The sequence below is a fragment of the Bombus flavifrons genome, chromosome 4, assembly GCF_040668555.2.
Source record: "Bombus flavifrons isolate JBK064 chromosome 4, iyBomFlav1_principal, whole genome shotgun sequence".
In the NCBI taxonomy this organism is placed as follows: domain Eukaryota; kingdom Metazoa; phylum Arthropoda; class Insecta; order Hymenoptera; family Apidae; genus Bombus; species Bombus flavifrons.
The window spans coordinates 16,571,601-16,588,635 of NC_138445.1; the positions used below are offsets into that span (position 1 = coordinate 16,571,601).

General features: G+C 49.0%; 1 long non-coding RNA gene across 2 annotated transcripts in view; it reads right to left on the reverse strand.

Annotated features, from left to right (window-relative positions):
* Window positions 1-1,057: 1,057 nt before the first annotated feature.
* LOC138178861 (uncharacterized) overlaps window positions 1,058-17,035 on the reverse strand; it is a 110,300-nt gene continuing 94,322 nt past the window's right edge. For both annotated transcript variants that reach the window (XR_011172837.1, XR_011172838.1), the window contains one exon: window positions 1,058-2,337. This is a non-coding gene — a long non-coding RNA (uncharacterized LOC138178861). The remainder of the gene's footprint in view (window positions 2,338-17,035) is intronic.

The window sequence follows — 17,035 nt, forward strand, 5'->3', positions numbered from 1 at the left end:
GAGGGAATGCAAGTAGGAAGCCGTAGGAAACAGGAGAATTCGAGGTTGGCTGCTGGTCGGAGAACGTTCTACCTCCGCCAAATCCATGGGATGGAAAGGAAGCAGGAGAAAGAATCTATAAGTCCATAAATCTGTGAAGCCAGTCGACAGAGAGAAAAAGAGAGATCGGGAGAAAGAAGCCGAGGGGGCGAGAAGAAAAATTTATGGCTGGCACCGTAAAAAACAGAAGCAGAACGCCGAAGAATTTTTATTTCCATCAGATTCGAATAATATTCCCTGCTGTTTGGCAACGGCCACCGGATCTGCTGATCCTCGCGATCCCCTGTAGTCCGGTAAAAACTAGAGGCAATTAGTCAATGACCAACGTGCGAAATCCTGATCGCTCGCTAAGCGAAATTATTTATTTCCAGCTAATCAAAAAGAAAAAATAAAAAAGAAAAAGAAAAAAGAAAACAGATACGTGTATCGCTACTCTTTATAACGCGTTAACGAGGTAGAAATTGGTTGAGTTATTTATCAATTCGCTTGGATCGACGGGAAAAAAGCTTTTAGTCAGAAGTGAAATGGAGCGTAAAGGGTTGACGTTCCATGCGGTTAGGTAGAATTGTTGGCGATAAAAAGTTGGTCGAAATAAGTTTTCCGGCGAGCCCATTTACGAACGTCATCGCGCTTTCGCGAATATTCGAGGCACGTTTATCTACACGGCAGCGCACACGTGCTTAACGCGACGCGTTGGGTTACAGATTGTCGATTCATATTTACATTTTAATAACTCTTCTCTTCTACCTTGTCACTCTCGTCCTCTCGCGCCACGGCAACCACGATGCACATTCACGTGGACGCCACGAGCTTTTCCTTCCTATTTCACCCCCTCTTTCTTCCGCTGAATTATAATTCCGCGTATACGTATTAACGCGCTTGTCGACCTATTAAAAAGAACTCCACGCTTTAAAACCGATGCTCGATATCGATATCGAAATGCTTAGATGTATGTGCTCGCTAATGAAAATGAAAAATAAAAATCGAAGTCTTACGCTACGAATGAAACGTGTACATGTAAAAGGGTGATTCAAGCTTTTCGTTCGTTTATTCATTACATTCGTTTCTTTATTATTTTTTATTCACCAGGGAAAAATATCTGTGGGATACACACGATGATAATGCATACAATCTATTCTTAATTTAATGCGCATGAAATTTTCGGTTTAATAAGCGCAGCTCGTAGACGCATTCTACCATGTAACTCTTTGTAATTATATCATTGAACAGCGGAGGTTACGCATCCCTTTATCCCTCCCTCCTGTCTTCTCATTTTTAATCGCACACCGTAATTATAATAATTCGAATTTCAAATGCGATCCGTATCGAGGCACATCAACGGCGTGCGCGCGCTTTAGGCAAATATTTTTCTGGTCATTGGACATCGAGCGGCAAATAATAATTTTTGATACGTTCGTGTTACTACGATTCGAACGCACGTTTTCGCAATTATTACGTTTATATTCGACTGTCTGCTTATTATTACATACAGGCTGACAATTTTATTCGTTTCGATAATTACTGCAACGCGAATACGCGTACGATCTTTTATGAAGGTTGTAAAATGCCCAGGTAAACAATGACCGAACGCGCTAGAATTGCTGGAAAATGTTGTTCCCGGACAGGTCGAATTTTTGCCATCTCCCTGAAAACTATTTTCGCTTTCGCATTGAAATATGTGTTAAAGTAGCCGCGATACAATTTCGTGGACGTACAGCGAATGCTATTCGATGCGTAAAGCGGAGATATCGATGACATTTTTTTTTTTTATCCCGGCATCGCGATCCATCGCACCGTTCGTACGCTTTGGCGTATTTTCTTCTTTTTTTTTTTGTTTTTTATTACCATCTATACGACACCGGCGCGAGAAACCGTTCGAGAGAAGAACGCACGACGGCTGTTCGACCGGGGAGAGCATTTAAATTTAAAAGGACCTAAGTTCGAAGTTTTAAGCAGCCCAAAGAAGTTCGTTGTCCCTTCTCCGGGTCTCCGCATCGAGTGTATTTGCATGAGAAAAGTGTTCTACAATTCCTTCGATTACACACTCGCCACCATGGCCCCGAAGATAGCTCGCATTCTAGGAAACTTTTTTACGAGACCTCCGAAACGATGAACTTTTCAGATAGATGTGACACGGTACACGTGTTCCATTCACAGGAGCCAACTTGATCTTGACTCTTTAGTGAATACTCTTCGTATATCGTGCGTTTCATCCCTTTTCTTTGGCATTCGTTTCTTCCTTCGCTGTCGCTTCCGTTCCTGTATCTTGGCTCGTCTCGCCGCCGACACGCGTTCAGCCTAAAATACAACGTAAAATTTTTCCGAAAAATTAGTTTCGAAACGTACTGCGAACAATTTATAATATCGTAGGATTACATGCATCGACGTAGTACGCGTTACTTTCCAAGAGATGCACGATTTTATAAGCGCGTATCGTCTTGCGGCTGGCTTTTATATCCAGGAAACAAATATTTCGCGCGTGTTTCTGCGTAATCCTTTGCCCTCTTCTCGAGCATAACGAGCCACGCGGTTCCCAATGGAGGTTGATATTGGCGGTTGATTATCAATTTTCTACCAATTTGGTTCCACTTGTAGCGGCGCCAGCTTTTGTCCCGCTAATCACCCCTTGGCTACCGCTTTCACCCCCCGCCGGGTACATCCGATCCGCTTTGCATATTACGCCACGATATATCTCTACTATTCTACATCGCTTGACGAGTCTCACCCCATCCCCGTCGCCTTTCTTTTCACCCCTCGATAACAAAAATTCTGTTCGGCCACCAGCTGGAAAGCGCAATTGAAAAAGATAACTGCGTCGCCTTTCACGCGAAATCGCTCTCGTTGACTGGAGAAAACAGAGTTTTTTAAAAGGGTGATCGAGATGTCGGCGAGATAATTATATAGGTATAGTTGTTTCGAAAGAGGCGGAGAATCGTCGAACCCGGGCAGCATGAAACCCGTAACGCGTTTCTGCTTGAGTCGAAGAACGCGATTCTAGTTTTTCGCGAATTAACCCGGCAGACAGGCGGACGCGTTCGCAAAACAACGGAGGGATCAAACGTGGACGCTTATGGGATCAGCGATCTGAAAACGTTGTGTTGTTTCAGGTGAGCCAGCTCTCACGCGCCACACCCTGTTTTCCACAGTGGATCCTCCCTGCTCCCTCCGGACCGCGATCCCTCATCGAGGCCGATCGGAATTTTGAAATCGCTCGGTCTAGCGGCTAACAAAATTTTTATTCCTCCGAAAAATACGAGTGACGCTGCGCGCCATTCCGAGAACCGGCAAACATTTCCCCGGCTCGATTCAAATTTTACGCGAAAGCGAAGAGCCCCCATTTTTCTCTCTTTTTCCTTGCCGTTTCGTCCCGCCATATCGCCGAAGCAACTTATTTTCGCAAGTTGGGGACGATCGATGTGGTTTTAAGAGTAGCAGGAAGTAATCGTCGGCTCGACAACGACCGGTCAAATTTACCTCCGTTTAAGTGAAAGCGGCTGTTTATTTTTTTGACGTTCATTAAAATTTATTCGCCATTACGCGCGCAGCGCGGGTGGCTATGAAATAAAACGGCGTATTCCGAGTGTCGTCGAGCCTGTTCAAAATTCCAGGCGTCTGTCGGCAATAAACACTGTATCACTGTTTCTGGGCACATTAAACGCCGCTTTGGCCGCGTTTTCTCGGCTTAAGTAAAATGAATCAGTGTCTCGTCGTTGTGCTTCTATCGCGGTAGTAGAAGCCACGCTCGGTAGATAAGCCTCGCGGAATATAAGTATTTGCTTTCGTGAGATATTTATTTTGCAAAAAGTTTGCCGCAAGACAGCAGCGAACGATGCTGCTACGTGTTTAAAATATATTTTAGCGAGCGATAACGCATCGGGGTTTACACAGGGGAGGAGGGAGCAACGTCAATATTCAGCGATGGCGGTGGCAGAGGAGCAGAGCATGATCGTTTGTGACACCAATGACCAATCGACGCAGGAGGGAGGTGGGCGCGGTAATGGGAAAGCCATGCACGCCGGCCCGATTCGCCACTCGCATAAAATTAACCAGTTCGTTCGTTCGTTCGTTTTAATTAACGAAACACCGGGGGCATCGCGAGCGGTACGTCTATCTCTTCGACGTGGCATGGTGGCACGTTTTACACGAGGCCGTGTGAAAAACCGGGTCTGCACGATCTCGCCTCGATCGCTCGACTTTGTTCGCCGCGATAAATCGGCGAACGACGACCAAGAATTAACGGTTTCATCGTTCGGCAGCCGGCCGAGAGCCGTGTCCGAGAATCGAACGAGACAATAAGTTTTCACGGATATCTGGCGCGGTCCTCTTCTCCTTCCGATGCAACATCTGCTTCGAAGAGTTCGTGCATCGGCCTGTTCGTGCAGAGACGCGATGGAGGAAAGGGTCTTCTCTTCCTCCGTGGCTCAGCACCGTATAAGGTTAAGGTGTAGAGCTGGTCGGTGGCACGATGATGTCTCTATCTACGACGGAATAGCGGTCCGTTAGGTGTGCGAGCCGATGCAACACGTGTGCACGTAGATGGACGCGTGTATGTGCATGCACACAGGCGCCATCGAAGCATGCAACGAGTCCAGGGTCACCTAGGGTCAGCCAGTCACGGAGTTAATTAGACGCCGTGCTTCGGGAGCTCACGTGGCAACATGCTCAGATATCAATCGGTTGCTTCTCCGTTCTTGGATGGACCCGTGCTCGGCTTTCTTAAAAAATTCTCATCCCTCGTTCCTTCTCCGCTTCTCCCTTTTAACCCTTCGACGAAAAATGGGATGCCGAACGGACAGAATCGTGTTTAGAACGATCCTCGATACACGAAACTTTGCTCTCTTCGTCACGCCGTTTAATTAAGCTTCTCGAAAAATTGTCCAGCTTCGTCTCAAGACGGAATCCTGTTTCCGGAGAAAATCACCGACGAAACTAATACCACGGGAGCTCGTGTATTCCGTGCGATTTCCGCGAGAACCTGGCCAATTTTACGTCGTTGAAGAAACAACCTTTAGTCGCCGTGGTAACTTCACCCTCCTTCCACCTTTCTCGACCGACTTGATTATCCCGGCTAATTTGGCTTCCCCATTTGCTAGCGAGATAGGAAAGCACCGAGTCCCTCTTCCTTTCTTCTTCGTCCGTCAGAAGACGTAAGAACACCGTGGTCTTACCTTTCTGCCGGTTGCTTAACGCGTATTCCCGTGAAACCGACTATCTGCAATTAGCCAGCCACATTTATATGACCTGATTACGTCTCTCTGCCAACTTCCTTTAATCCAGTCGAACCCCAAGCAAAATCTGGAAACATCCAACTCGCTCGTCTTCTTCTGATCCCTTTCTGTCGCCTTCCTTTATCTCGTTCTCGTATTGCCGAATCGTACGCGCGAATTTTTACAACCGTGCGACGCTATTTACGAGCAAGCGGACCGCGCGACAAGAGACAAAACCGAGCGAAAGGGGACGAAAGGAGGAGGATGTGGAAAGAGAAGGAGGACAGTTCGTTAAAGCGTAGGATGATAACGAGGCAGAAAGGATTCGAGGAACGTGGAACGTCCCGCTCCGGTTCGCTTTAGCGTTAAGGGTTTCGCTTACGCGGTTCGACGAGAACGTGCGAAGTCTCGGTTCTCCACGGAGATACTCGTGGCAAGAGGAGCACAGATAGAGATGAAAACTCGTGGAATCGTGAAACGAGAGCAAGAGGAAGAGGAAGTGGAAGAGGAAGAGGAAGAGAAGCAGAACGCGGCATGACGGAGGGTTCGGGTGTAGGTCCGCCGCCCCTGCTGGCTCGTTGGAGATGGAAGCAATAGGGATCAACTAGTATGCAAATCGCATGTAAATATCGTTCACTCTCCCGGTACCGAACCAGCTAAAGCCTCTTTCTCTCTCGATGTCTGTGCCTCTCCGTTTCCTGTCTCCTATCCTCTCGCATTCCCTCGGCATTTCGCTCTCTCGTTCGTCGAGTACCGAAGAGAAGAAATCAAAGCAGGGGACAAAGCAAGCGCAGACGAGATCGTGACGGAATTCTTTCTCGTTCTTCCGCTACCCATTCCCTTCGGCTGAGCTAGCAGCAGCCACCCCCTCGAAGGTATTTGCTTTTCTTCATCTCGAGTTCCCAACGATGTGTTTCAGCCAAGTGGGTGTTACCGAGCTATACGATCGCGTGGTCGTTAGTTGTTAATTAATTTATTTTTACCCGGGAATACTCGCGACCAACGTTTTCGAGCCTCGTTTTGGCAAATATCATCGAAGAAACACGAAAAAGAAAAGGAAAAAAAAAAAAAAAGAAAAATCTAGTCGTAGAACGAAATACGATCTGGCACGATCTTTCCTTCGTCGTTATGGAAACAATAGTGGAGTGAAATCGAACGATCTAATATAGTTTTTTAACAACGCTTCCGTGCGTGGTAACTTGAGCGGCGTAAAATTGATTTTTCATCGCATTATTTCGCGGTACGCGGAGGTATCCTCGTAACGGCCGACGAAGCATTAAAAATCTTTGCCGTAGAAAAGTTCTCACGTTTCAAGGTAAGTTTCCAACAGTCTAACGGAATAATCGAGCGATATTGTGGGTAGCTTTCTCACTATTGCCAATCGTAAACGTGAGAGCCGTTCTCAGCAACTGTGACATAATGTCCTCTCCGGTGATGTTCGAGCAACGTTGTCGTTGGTGATGTCGTTGGTACGAAAGTTTCGCACGATCGTCCCCACGGGATCCGGTAATTTCGAACAGACACTCTTGCAAAATCGTCGATCAACTCGGCGGCAATCGACATTGGAGCGTTCGTCCCGTAGACTATTTAAACAGGAAACACGGCACACGATCGTCATCTGGTGGCCGACCAAACTCAAGAATTTAATCCTCGACGCCGCGACGTTACGGTGTAACGACGAGCGCAAACGCTCGACAAACGATCTTGTATCATCGATTTCTCGTCGTATAAAGGAATAATGATCGGCACGTTAACGTCGTTGGGGCTTAATAGGGACGAGCATTAGTCGTGGAATTATATGTCGACTTGTGTCTTATTTGGGGCGACGGTCTAGCGATGCGAGAAGCCAGACCACGAAGAAGAGGTGGAAAGAGGGTGTGAGACAAGTAAGACCTCTCTAACTCCAGGTATTTTCATCCTATATTCCTCGACCTCCGTGCCGGCAGCAGGATTACTTGGAGAGACCCTGAGAACTTATTCTCCCTTTCTCCCTTTCTTACCTTGCAGGGACCTCTCGGCTTCGCCGCATCCCGCTCGACGTCTTCCTTTTCTCCCTCTGTCTCTTCCCGGGCTTCCGCATTACCATTCTCAAAATTCTCGATAAACCGGGGCTTCCGTCGTGACGTTTCGCCCTCGAGGAATCGTACGCTCTCGCACCTTCCATTTTCCACGAAAGCCAACGGTATAATCGAGATCTCTGTCTCAACAACGCTATTAGGCACTTTTGTTCCTTCGGTCGTTAATTTGATACGGTTGATGCGATAATTACTAGGACGATTTAAATTTCTCCGGAGGCAACGTGTCTCGCGAGATTGCCCTAGCAAAACGCCGACCACGTTTCGAAAGAACGCGGCACGTTACGGCGGCTTAAATTACTCGGCAATCGTCGCGATATGATCTTCGAGTTGGTCGGCGAGAATCTATGAAAAATTTCTATGTAAAGAGGAGAACATCGATGCAAGAGGAAACGAACGAAACGGAAAAGGTGGAAGGAGGAAGGAGGGAGGAGGAACAAACGGGAAAGAGACGAAATTCCATGCTGCCGAAGAAGATGTCAGAATCTTTGAACAGCGATACTTACAGCCGCGGATTCGGCGGAGTGGCGGTATTTTCTATGCAAAAGAGTTGAAAACGTAGAATGGTCCTCGCGACAGCGCGGCGGGAGGCTGAAGAGCCGGGTAGAGATCGAGGGATGGGGGGAAAATCTGGGAGAGAGCAGGGGGTACGGTGGTTGCAGCCGACGGCACGTTTTAATAATGCCTTCCCTCCGACGACGAAGAACGAGGAAGAAGTTTAACGAAGATTGTGCCAGATACTTTTAATTGCTATTCCTCCCTCTGCTCACGAGCGCGGCCGATCCTGGAAAATGAAGGGAGGACTTGGAGGTCCACAGAGTCTCCTCTCCACCCTTTCCAGACCTCTCCTACCCTCAGAAAAACCCCCTATTCTCTCTCGTCCCCCGAACCCCCTCTCACTTTACAGTCTTTTTATCCACCGTCCCGTGGACCCTCGTGATTTTATCGTACTTGTATCCTCTCGACTCCCGTCCGCCGAAGAGGTTTGTTATTCCACCGGCAGATAGGCGACAAAGGAATTAATCGGGTCGTCTCTTCCTACTCTGGCTCTCTCGAGCCTCTCTTTGTCGTTCGAGTGCCGTCAATTAAATTGAAACGTTAAAAACCAGAGATAAATTGAAACGGTGCGAATGTCAGCTTTCCTCCTTTCGCTCGCGATTTTCCGTGATTCGCTTGGCCGGCGTTGCGCCGCCGCGATTTGTAGCTGTCGCGTTATACGCGACACGCATTCCGACAAAATTACGAGCCAGCCTCGGCTCGAGAACGTTCTCCTCCCGGCAAAATATCCGTTGCTTTTGTTGCGTGAAATCGCGATCGACGTTCCTTTTTATTTTATCAAGTACGTGGCGGCGGCGGCGGCGGCTGCTGTTGCTGCGACGGCGGCAGCAATGGCGAGCATCGATCGAAAACGCGTATATCCTTCTTTCCTTATTTTTCCGCGATAAATAGCTCCGTTGGAACTGAAACGGCGGGGGGTGAAACGTCAGAAAGATGGATTCGATTGCCTTTCCTGGGGCATCCTGCAGAATTCGCGTGCTTCCTGTGTGCTCGTCCGTTATGGAGAATGGCTCCGGTGGTGTGGCGCGCGTGCACACGATCCGTACAATGCGGCGAAGGCTTACGACCGACTATAATGCCGAGTCTAAAAATCAAAACACATTAATCTCCGCCACGTGGCTCGGATCGCACGCTGGTAACAAAACATTTTCCGCGTCCGCCCCACGTGCCCGATATCGAGAGACGTCTACTTTCGGCGACACTTGCGGTACCGTTTACGTTCGGATACGTTCGCTATTTATTCGCCCTCCTTTCTGTAACCATCCCCGTCGCTTTATTTATTTGGATAAGCCGTCCGGTAACCGTGTTTCTCTTTGCGAATTTATTTGCGCAGCAAAGTGGCCATTCAGCGAACTAGGTGGACAGGTAGACCATTGTTCCATTCGAATCGAATCAAACGCTTGTGCGTTAGTTTGCCTCTCGACGCGTTACAACGAAACGCGCATCTATCGCACGCAGGCGTTGCAGCGTTTTCCGATTCTCTTTAAATGACTAATCGACGCGTAATCTGTCAACGACGATGAAGCGACGCTGGCTGCGCGGACGAGCAGAACCGATGCGATTTCTTTCGAACGAAAATCCCGATCCCTTCGTGGCTCTTCTCCTTCCCTCTCCAACGTGTCGGTGCTGTTTACGAGGTAGCCGATCTCTACACTCGCGTTGCCGAGTGCCTCTCGCGTTCTGATCGTCTGCGTTAACCGATGTATAACCAGCGACGAAGAATCAATTACGCGGGGAACTCGGCGCAGAGTCGTCGATCGTCTGTACCGAGGTTCGCAGGTGTAGGCCTCCTCGTTTACCGGGAATTTCAACGGGCAATGTCCAGGACACCGTCTAAACGCCTAAGAGATAAACAAAATAGCAACGCGCATGTGTCTCGACGAGTTCTTCCGGGCGGCAACACGTACGCGAAAGATACATGTGGCCGCTTATCTAATTCAATTTGGTAATATCATGCCCATTGAGAGAATAAATGATTACCGGGAAGATATGAAGTTATCTGGTCCCATGGGACGCGTAAATTGCCATTACCCGGTGTTCCCGGCGGTACGGAGCGAGAGAGAGAAGCCCGCGGCTTTCTAGGGAGCCCGCTTCGTGGATCTTAATTATTAATCGTTCTCGTTAATCACGCCAATCGGCGGGGATCGTCGATTATATCTCGGACACGTAAAATATCACGTGGAAGCCAAGTTGCATCGGCGAAAGCGATTTCTCCGCCTTTAACGAACGCCAATTTATCTCTCGTAACATCGAGCAGCAATTTTAACCACGAGGCTCTACACGCTTTCCGAAATCTCGAGCGTTTCCAGTCATCTAGCGTCTATTACGACGTTGGAGAGCAGGATGGGCGAAAGAGATGGGGAGGAAACACGTAGGAGGATGACGAGCGAGATACCGACGTGTTCTGGTGGGGTGTGTAGCCGGTCGAATGCTAACTGTCGTACCACTCGATTGGACGGATATATTCGTTGCGCGGTGATCACGAAAGCCGAGGGTGAAGTTGACGAACGCGCGGGGACGGGGTTAGTAAGAACTAAGGGGTGGAGGTTGACTGTACGCCTGGATTTCGAGGGGTGCCAATGGAAAATCGTGACGGTTAGAGGGGGCGCGAACAATGCACCGGAGATTTAGCGTGACACCGACGGTGCAAAACCAGTCTGTACGACGAATATTTCTCTGACTTTAGAAGAATTTTCCTTTCGGTACACAGCACGAAATATTTGACACGATACCGTAACTACACGTAGATATCTTGGTAGCGAATCTTGTTGTTTCCGATGGTTATTCGCGTGGGATCGCATGCAATTGTTTGGAACGTGTTAGCGAAGAAACGCGATTACTTTTAAATGGAACTTGCCGTTTCTCGACCAGAAGACCGAGACAGCGGGCGAACATTAATATTCGATTTCGTGATTCGTCAACTTTTTTGTTTGTTTCGCACGCGACAGTCTGATTCACAAATCTTTTCCGCTAAGTAGGGGGTTTTGGCCGAGAGAACGAGGGGGTTGGTGGCCCCCTCGCGCATCCACCCTCCCCCCTGGCGTCCTGATGGAGCGTGAAAAACAGAGGGGTCCATTGTAACCTCGTCCTGTGGCTAATGCGACTGTCGTCGGTGTAGAAAACCGGGTGCAAGAGGTTTCGTCGTCGGCGAACATTAGCCAACGGTCGTTTAGCTGAAAATCCTCGCGGGGCACGCTCTTTGGGTTCCGGCTCGTTGAAAGCGGATTTTTTTCAGCTGCGTTTTCGCACGGAAGTCGAGGACCACCGAATCCTTCTTCGCTCTCCGCCAAACACGCTTTTAATTGTTTTCTTCGTTGCAAAAAACGCGTCGTCCATCTTTTCGATTCGTCGCCAAAATTGCATTCTTCGTTTCTTCTATTTTTCTTTTTTTTTTTTCTTTTTTTGTTGCCTTCTCTTGCCATTCGTCGTTAAAGATATTCCCACGCAACGGGAGTTTCGCGATAAGACAACGAAGTACAACGTTCTAGATAATCGAAGAAAACAAACAGCCGCTTTGTTCTATTTTTTTTCACTAATACGGTAATACGACCTCCGTTAATTTCCATCAGACGACTTAACGAGTTAAGCGCGAGATACCATCTATAAAATGCCTGCCAACTTTGCGCAACTTTACACGACGGAGATAAGAAACTTGCGAGTTTTAAAATTAGCAGCAATAAACATGTCATACCTGCCGTTATTATTTTTATCGTTGGTATGCAAGCAACTGTGTAAGTCCAAACTATCTGCTTTTGCATCGGTGTATAAGTCTACCACGGGCAGGAAGGATTGTCTGGTGTCCGATCTCCGTGGGAGCTGGCGCACTCTAGTTAAGCTGTCATAGTCTTCCGCTAGCCCGACTATCTATACCAATTAATCCTACGCTGCCACTACCGTCGACATCTCTCTACATTTGGCAGTTAATCCGATTGCGTTTATACTAGTTCTTGACGGCCGAATAATACTTTCCGACTCGATTCTGCCAGAAGATATTCTTCGCCGAATAGTAGTAGTTATCGAGGATGCAACAATTTGGGACAGAGGTGAGAAACGCCGCGATACGCGTAAATAGAATGTGGGGGAGGAGGGGAGGGGAGGGGGGAGGCGGAGGAAGGAAAAGGAGAATAGAACAGCTCGAAGGTCGGTGGAAGGGGAACGCGGAATGTTTGCGAGAGAGCGATTAGCTTGTATATGCAAACGTCGAGAGGTTGTAGAATTCTCCAGGTACGTCGGTACAGAATATAAACAAATAAGGGGAATAGGATCAAAGAGCCGATAGATCACAGTCGATCGATGGAGAAACGTTCACGCAGACGTTACTAGCAGAGCAAAGTGGAACGCGTCTTTTCCTATTGCGTAGACTCGAGCATCGAGTTTGTCTAGAAGATGATTTGACGAAGAAGCGTTCGCCTCTGCAAAGTCGTTTTCAAACGTCTCGCGGCGACGAGCGTTTGACCCGTGTCGTAGACTTTACTATGCGCTATTAAGTGCAAAAAGGAACGTCACCTCTGTTCCGGGTTCGCTATTGCCAGTACGGTGACACGCTCGACGGTGGACAAGGAGAAGCAAAGCGAGAGGAAGCGAGAGGAAGTGAGAATGGAGCAAAGTGGTGGGGATGGTTGTTCTTTTAACACGGCTTTAGGGGGTCCTTTATGCTGACACAAATATCGCTTATGCCGGCGTCGCGTCGCTGTTTTGGTGGAGCCCATCGAGCATTGTGCCTTCCAAGGCCGTGTGTACCAAACACCGAGCTATGTGTACCCAGCAAACACGCTTGTCACGTGGCAGCCTGATCCCTTCCGTAGTCGCGGACTCCCCTTTACGGATTTGCGCAACGGGTCAGCCTATTCCCTTCGGAACTGCCTATGAACCACGAGCCGGAGAAGCTCTTCCTATTACGTTTGATACCGAAACCTTCTCCTCCTCGAGACTCTGCCTGTCGTTTCGTTCCGTTCCGTATAGACCTCTCGCAGGGCACCGCGGGTACCGGCAAACACACGTGCGCGATCCTCGCGTCAGCTTTGTTTGCCCGTACCCGTTTCAATGACCAACCGACTCGATGCTAACGGGATCCGCATCAACCTTTTTTTTTTATGCTTCACCCTCGCGCCTCATGAATATCGGCTCGTCCTCCCCGTTGGCGTTTCACGGCAAACCGTCTCATTCGCTTTCTAGCTTGGACGTAGTAGAACAATTACCTAGCGGAAAGTGGCGCGCATCGTTTCTATCGACTCGCTTTCCTTCGTTTCTTTCGAATGTCAAGAACGCTACGCTACGTCCGTGGAACGCAAGGAGCCACGACTAACTTAAAAGGACCGTTCGTTTCACAGTTACGTACCACGTACTTGGTTGTTAGCGAAGAAACGGTAAAGAGTTGGCGCCAGGTTCTAGCTTAGCCTTCGGAGTGTCAACGAACATCAATCACGAGACTCGTCCTTGTGTAACGTTTTCTCGGGTGTCGATGTAATTCGTGTCAAGCTTAATTACGGAGATGTCGAACACAATTGACCGGAAGACTGTTCTTAACGCGGGATCAGCTTTATGATAGATAAACGTGCACAGCTCGTTTCCTCCCCAGTGTTCTAGCGGCGAATCTTGGAGAAGGGTGTCGAGAAAAGTCTCGAAACTTCACTGGAAAGTGATAAATAACGTGGATGCGGGGTAAAATCGTCTGGAACGGAGGGCTTTCGAAAGGGCACACGCCATTACCTCCGATGTGTTCGCAGGACGACAACCGCGACGACTACGTCGAGAAGACCCAGGACGACGACGAGGACGACGAGGACGACGACAACGACGACGACTACGACGACGACGACGACGACGACGACGCTTCATCGACGAACGTGTTTCGGTGATACGGTGAACCCTGGCATCGGAGGGAGGCGAAGAGAGGGATGGAAGATAAAGAGAGGCGGGTTGAAAGGGAGAAAGAAACGAGGGATGGAGGTTTACCCTTCGGTCGAAAATGAAAATCGTATTGTTGAACTCCCTTATGAGGGAAAAACCCGGCATTATGTTCGCGTTAGCGAGCGCTGCCAGCGCTAAAGACAGCGGTCAGCGCTCTTTCACGACGGTCATCAATGCGCGTCATCAATAATCGTGCCTTGACAGCTTTCTCGACCTAAACGTTGGGATCTCATCGTGGATTTAGATCCTTTCGATCGTCGATTCCCGGGAACGTTCGGCCGTGCCGTAGTCGCTGGAGAATTGGGCACAAAAGACCGATTATTTAGGAGGGGGGGAGGAGAGGAAGGAAGGGAGCAAGGGAAGAAGCAAGGGTCAAACAATATCGAAGGATGATGCGCGAAATTCTCCGTGTCCTTCTTTCTACGATAACCCGTCGATCGAAGATAAAAACAATGAAATACGGGGCGGAAAGTTTGGCAGAAACAGCTTGATGATCGCAGTTGGGCGAATGGATTCAAAGTCGGTAAAACCGTAGTTCATCGAAGAACTCGAACGAAAGCATACGGAAGAAAGGAAAGACAACTTGATTCTCCCGACCAACTCGCTTGTTTTCGCCGCTTCGAGGCCGGCATTCCCTCGGGTAGTTTCTTCCGTTTCACCAGAAACTTTGACAATTTATGCGTCTTTTTCACACGAACTCGCGTGTCTTCTATCGATAGGCCGGCTGTTGGAAGATATTCCGACTCGTAGCTCTTAGCTTTCTTCGTTCCGTGCGCCGTCGTAAAAATAAGTTGGAACGAACATTTAAACGAGCGCGCAGCCACTGAAAATTGTAAGAAAAGCACCTGGCGCGTGCTGCATGCGGGACCCTTGCACGTGTCGAAAGATATTAAGTCGACGGGGGAGGATATGAGGCGTGATGACACTGCGAGGAGCCGAAGGAAAAGGTCGGAGGCAAGGACGCGCGATGTGGTGCACGATGCGCCGCGTACACGTCATCGATCTTCATCCATCAGCCACGCCTTCGGTTTTTCCCAACGGAAGATTCCTTTGCGGTTTTTCCAGTCCAGCGGCAGATGTATCGCGAACGACGCACGAGCTTTTCGGCTCCGCTTCGTGTAAACTTGGACTGGCCGATTCATCATCGCGATACTTGCTCGCGATGAACATGGGTTCACGCGTGATCGACTCGTCGATTCGTCTCCGAATCACTTCAGTCCCCTTCTGTTTCCGTTTCGCAGGGAGAAGGAACGAGAGACTTCGTTCTCGATCATAGGAACCGCAAATCACTGCCCCGACGGCTTGACCAAACGTGACGAACGAGCGACGATGATTTTGCTCGGAATCGAATGGACGACCGATGTAAATCGCTAATGGATCCCCCCTTGTTCCCAAATACGATACAGAGTTTGTTTCTCCAAATACATACACGCCGAGTCGTTTTGTCGGTGGTTCGGCATAGAGGAAAGCCTTCTCGGCGAGTAGAATGCAGATGCAACTCTCCCTCCTTTCTTTCGACGACGACCAAACAAGGCGATCGTTCGTTAGACGGTGGCCGTCTTTTGTCGGGAGAAGAAATTGATGAGTATTCGACGCATTAAAAATCCGCGAATCCTGGAATTCTGCAAGAACCGCAGGAAAACTGGAGCCGAAGGTTCGTGCGAGCCACTGCATCAAAAACATCCCTCGCGTTCTCCGAGATCGATTTAAAAGACAACGTTTGCGCGTATCCCTGGGTATACTCGCCGTCTCGTTAATTTCCAGGGGCAATAAAAACGGGCAACGGTACATGGATGAGAAGCGTGTGGGACAAACCCGCCCACGGTCCATCCCTCGTCAACGGGCGAAGGGACAAAAAGAGATATTCGGTTAAACGGCCGATAAAGAGAATGGCAAGGAGAAAGAAGAGGGAAGGAATCGGGAATAAATGCTTTTTGGTATCGGTGGCGTTGTTTGTCTTTGGTATTTCTGTTGGAGGGGGGCGTGCGGACGAAAAGGGCGCGAGAGCATGTCGATCGTCGATGGCTGCAAGTCGTGCACGGCAGTCACTCGGTGGCATTGTGTTCGGCACGTGCCGTCAGCAGAGAAAACGAGCCTGGCCGTCGGTCGAGGCGTAGCCGAGCCTAGTCACCGAGAAAGCGGGTCCTTGGCTCGGTCACAATGCTCCATTCCTCTCCGCGTCGGATATGTATATATATATATAGATATAGATATATACATATATATGGACGGAATTAATTGATATCGCGTGCTCCGGCATCGAGATAGGGTTGCGTAAGCACCGTGGAAAAAAGCAACCTCCCTTTCTCCGCTTCTTTCTCTGATTGTCGAAGCCGTCGGCTACGAAAAGTTTTCAAACGTTTCGCCTATTCTTTACGCTTCGGTGAACACTGGTCGACGATCGCGTCGGACCGACACGTTCCGATCGTCTAAACGGGCCTCGTCGTGTCCTCGTTATTTCGAAGACGCACCTGCGCGTATCTTCACGAATAATTAGGACGCGCGACAATGGAGAATCTGTTTTGGTCGACATCGTCGTGGAGCAAGATACAGTCGAAATAAGCAGGGACTTTCGAAGCGGCTGCGACGCCGAGGCAGAACGTTGACAACTCGCAGAACCAAGTTATTAGAAAAATAATCAAAGTTTCCCGAAGCAGGACGTTGAGTGGGTCGCAGAAAAACATTTCACGGACCAGGCTCGTTTACGTCAGGGCGACGGTGTCTCTCATTACGTTTGACGATTATGCGTTAATTTGCACCTAGCGATACTTCAAACGATTTTTATTCATTGCGCGTCCAGGATGAGTTTCGCTCTTCTAACTGGAAGTCGTCTGTCGTTTCTGGTAGCTGGTCCGTAGACGTAGGCGGCGAGATTCTTGGAGTTTTATATTTTTCAAGTCCTTCCAGCCGGGAATCGAGGGATCCTTGTCAAAGGACTCTGGATATGATAATCCCGGCGCCAAGCTGAATGCGTAATGAAGTTTCTCCGGCGACAAGAAGTGGACTCGGCTTCTGATTAGCTTTGCCTTTACGCGTCCCTCGGCCTAAAGGTCGCTCGCTTCGCTGGAAATTTTTCAGTAAATTTCGCGGATAGCCTTCCGCCAACGACACCGAAAAAGCAACTCTCCGGGCTATTCGGGATCGTGATTCTTCCCTTTCTCACGATCGCGTAATTGAATCTAGCGTGATCGGGTTCGTAGCGCCGGAGAGGAGTCACAACCTCGTGTGTAAGCGAATCAGGTGACA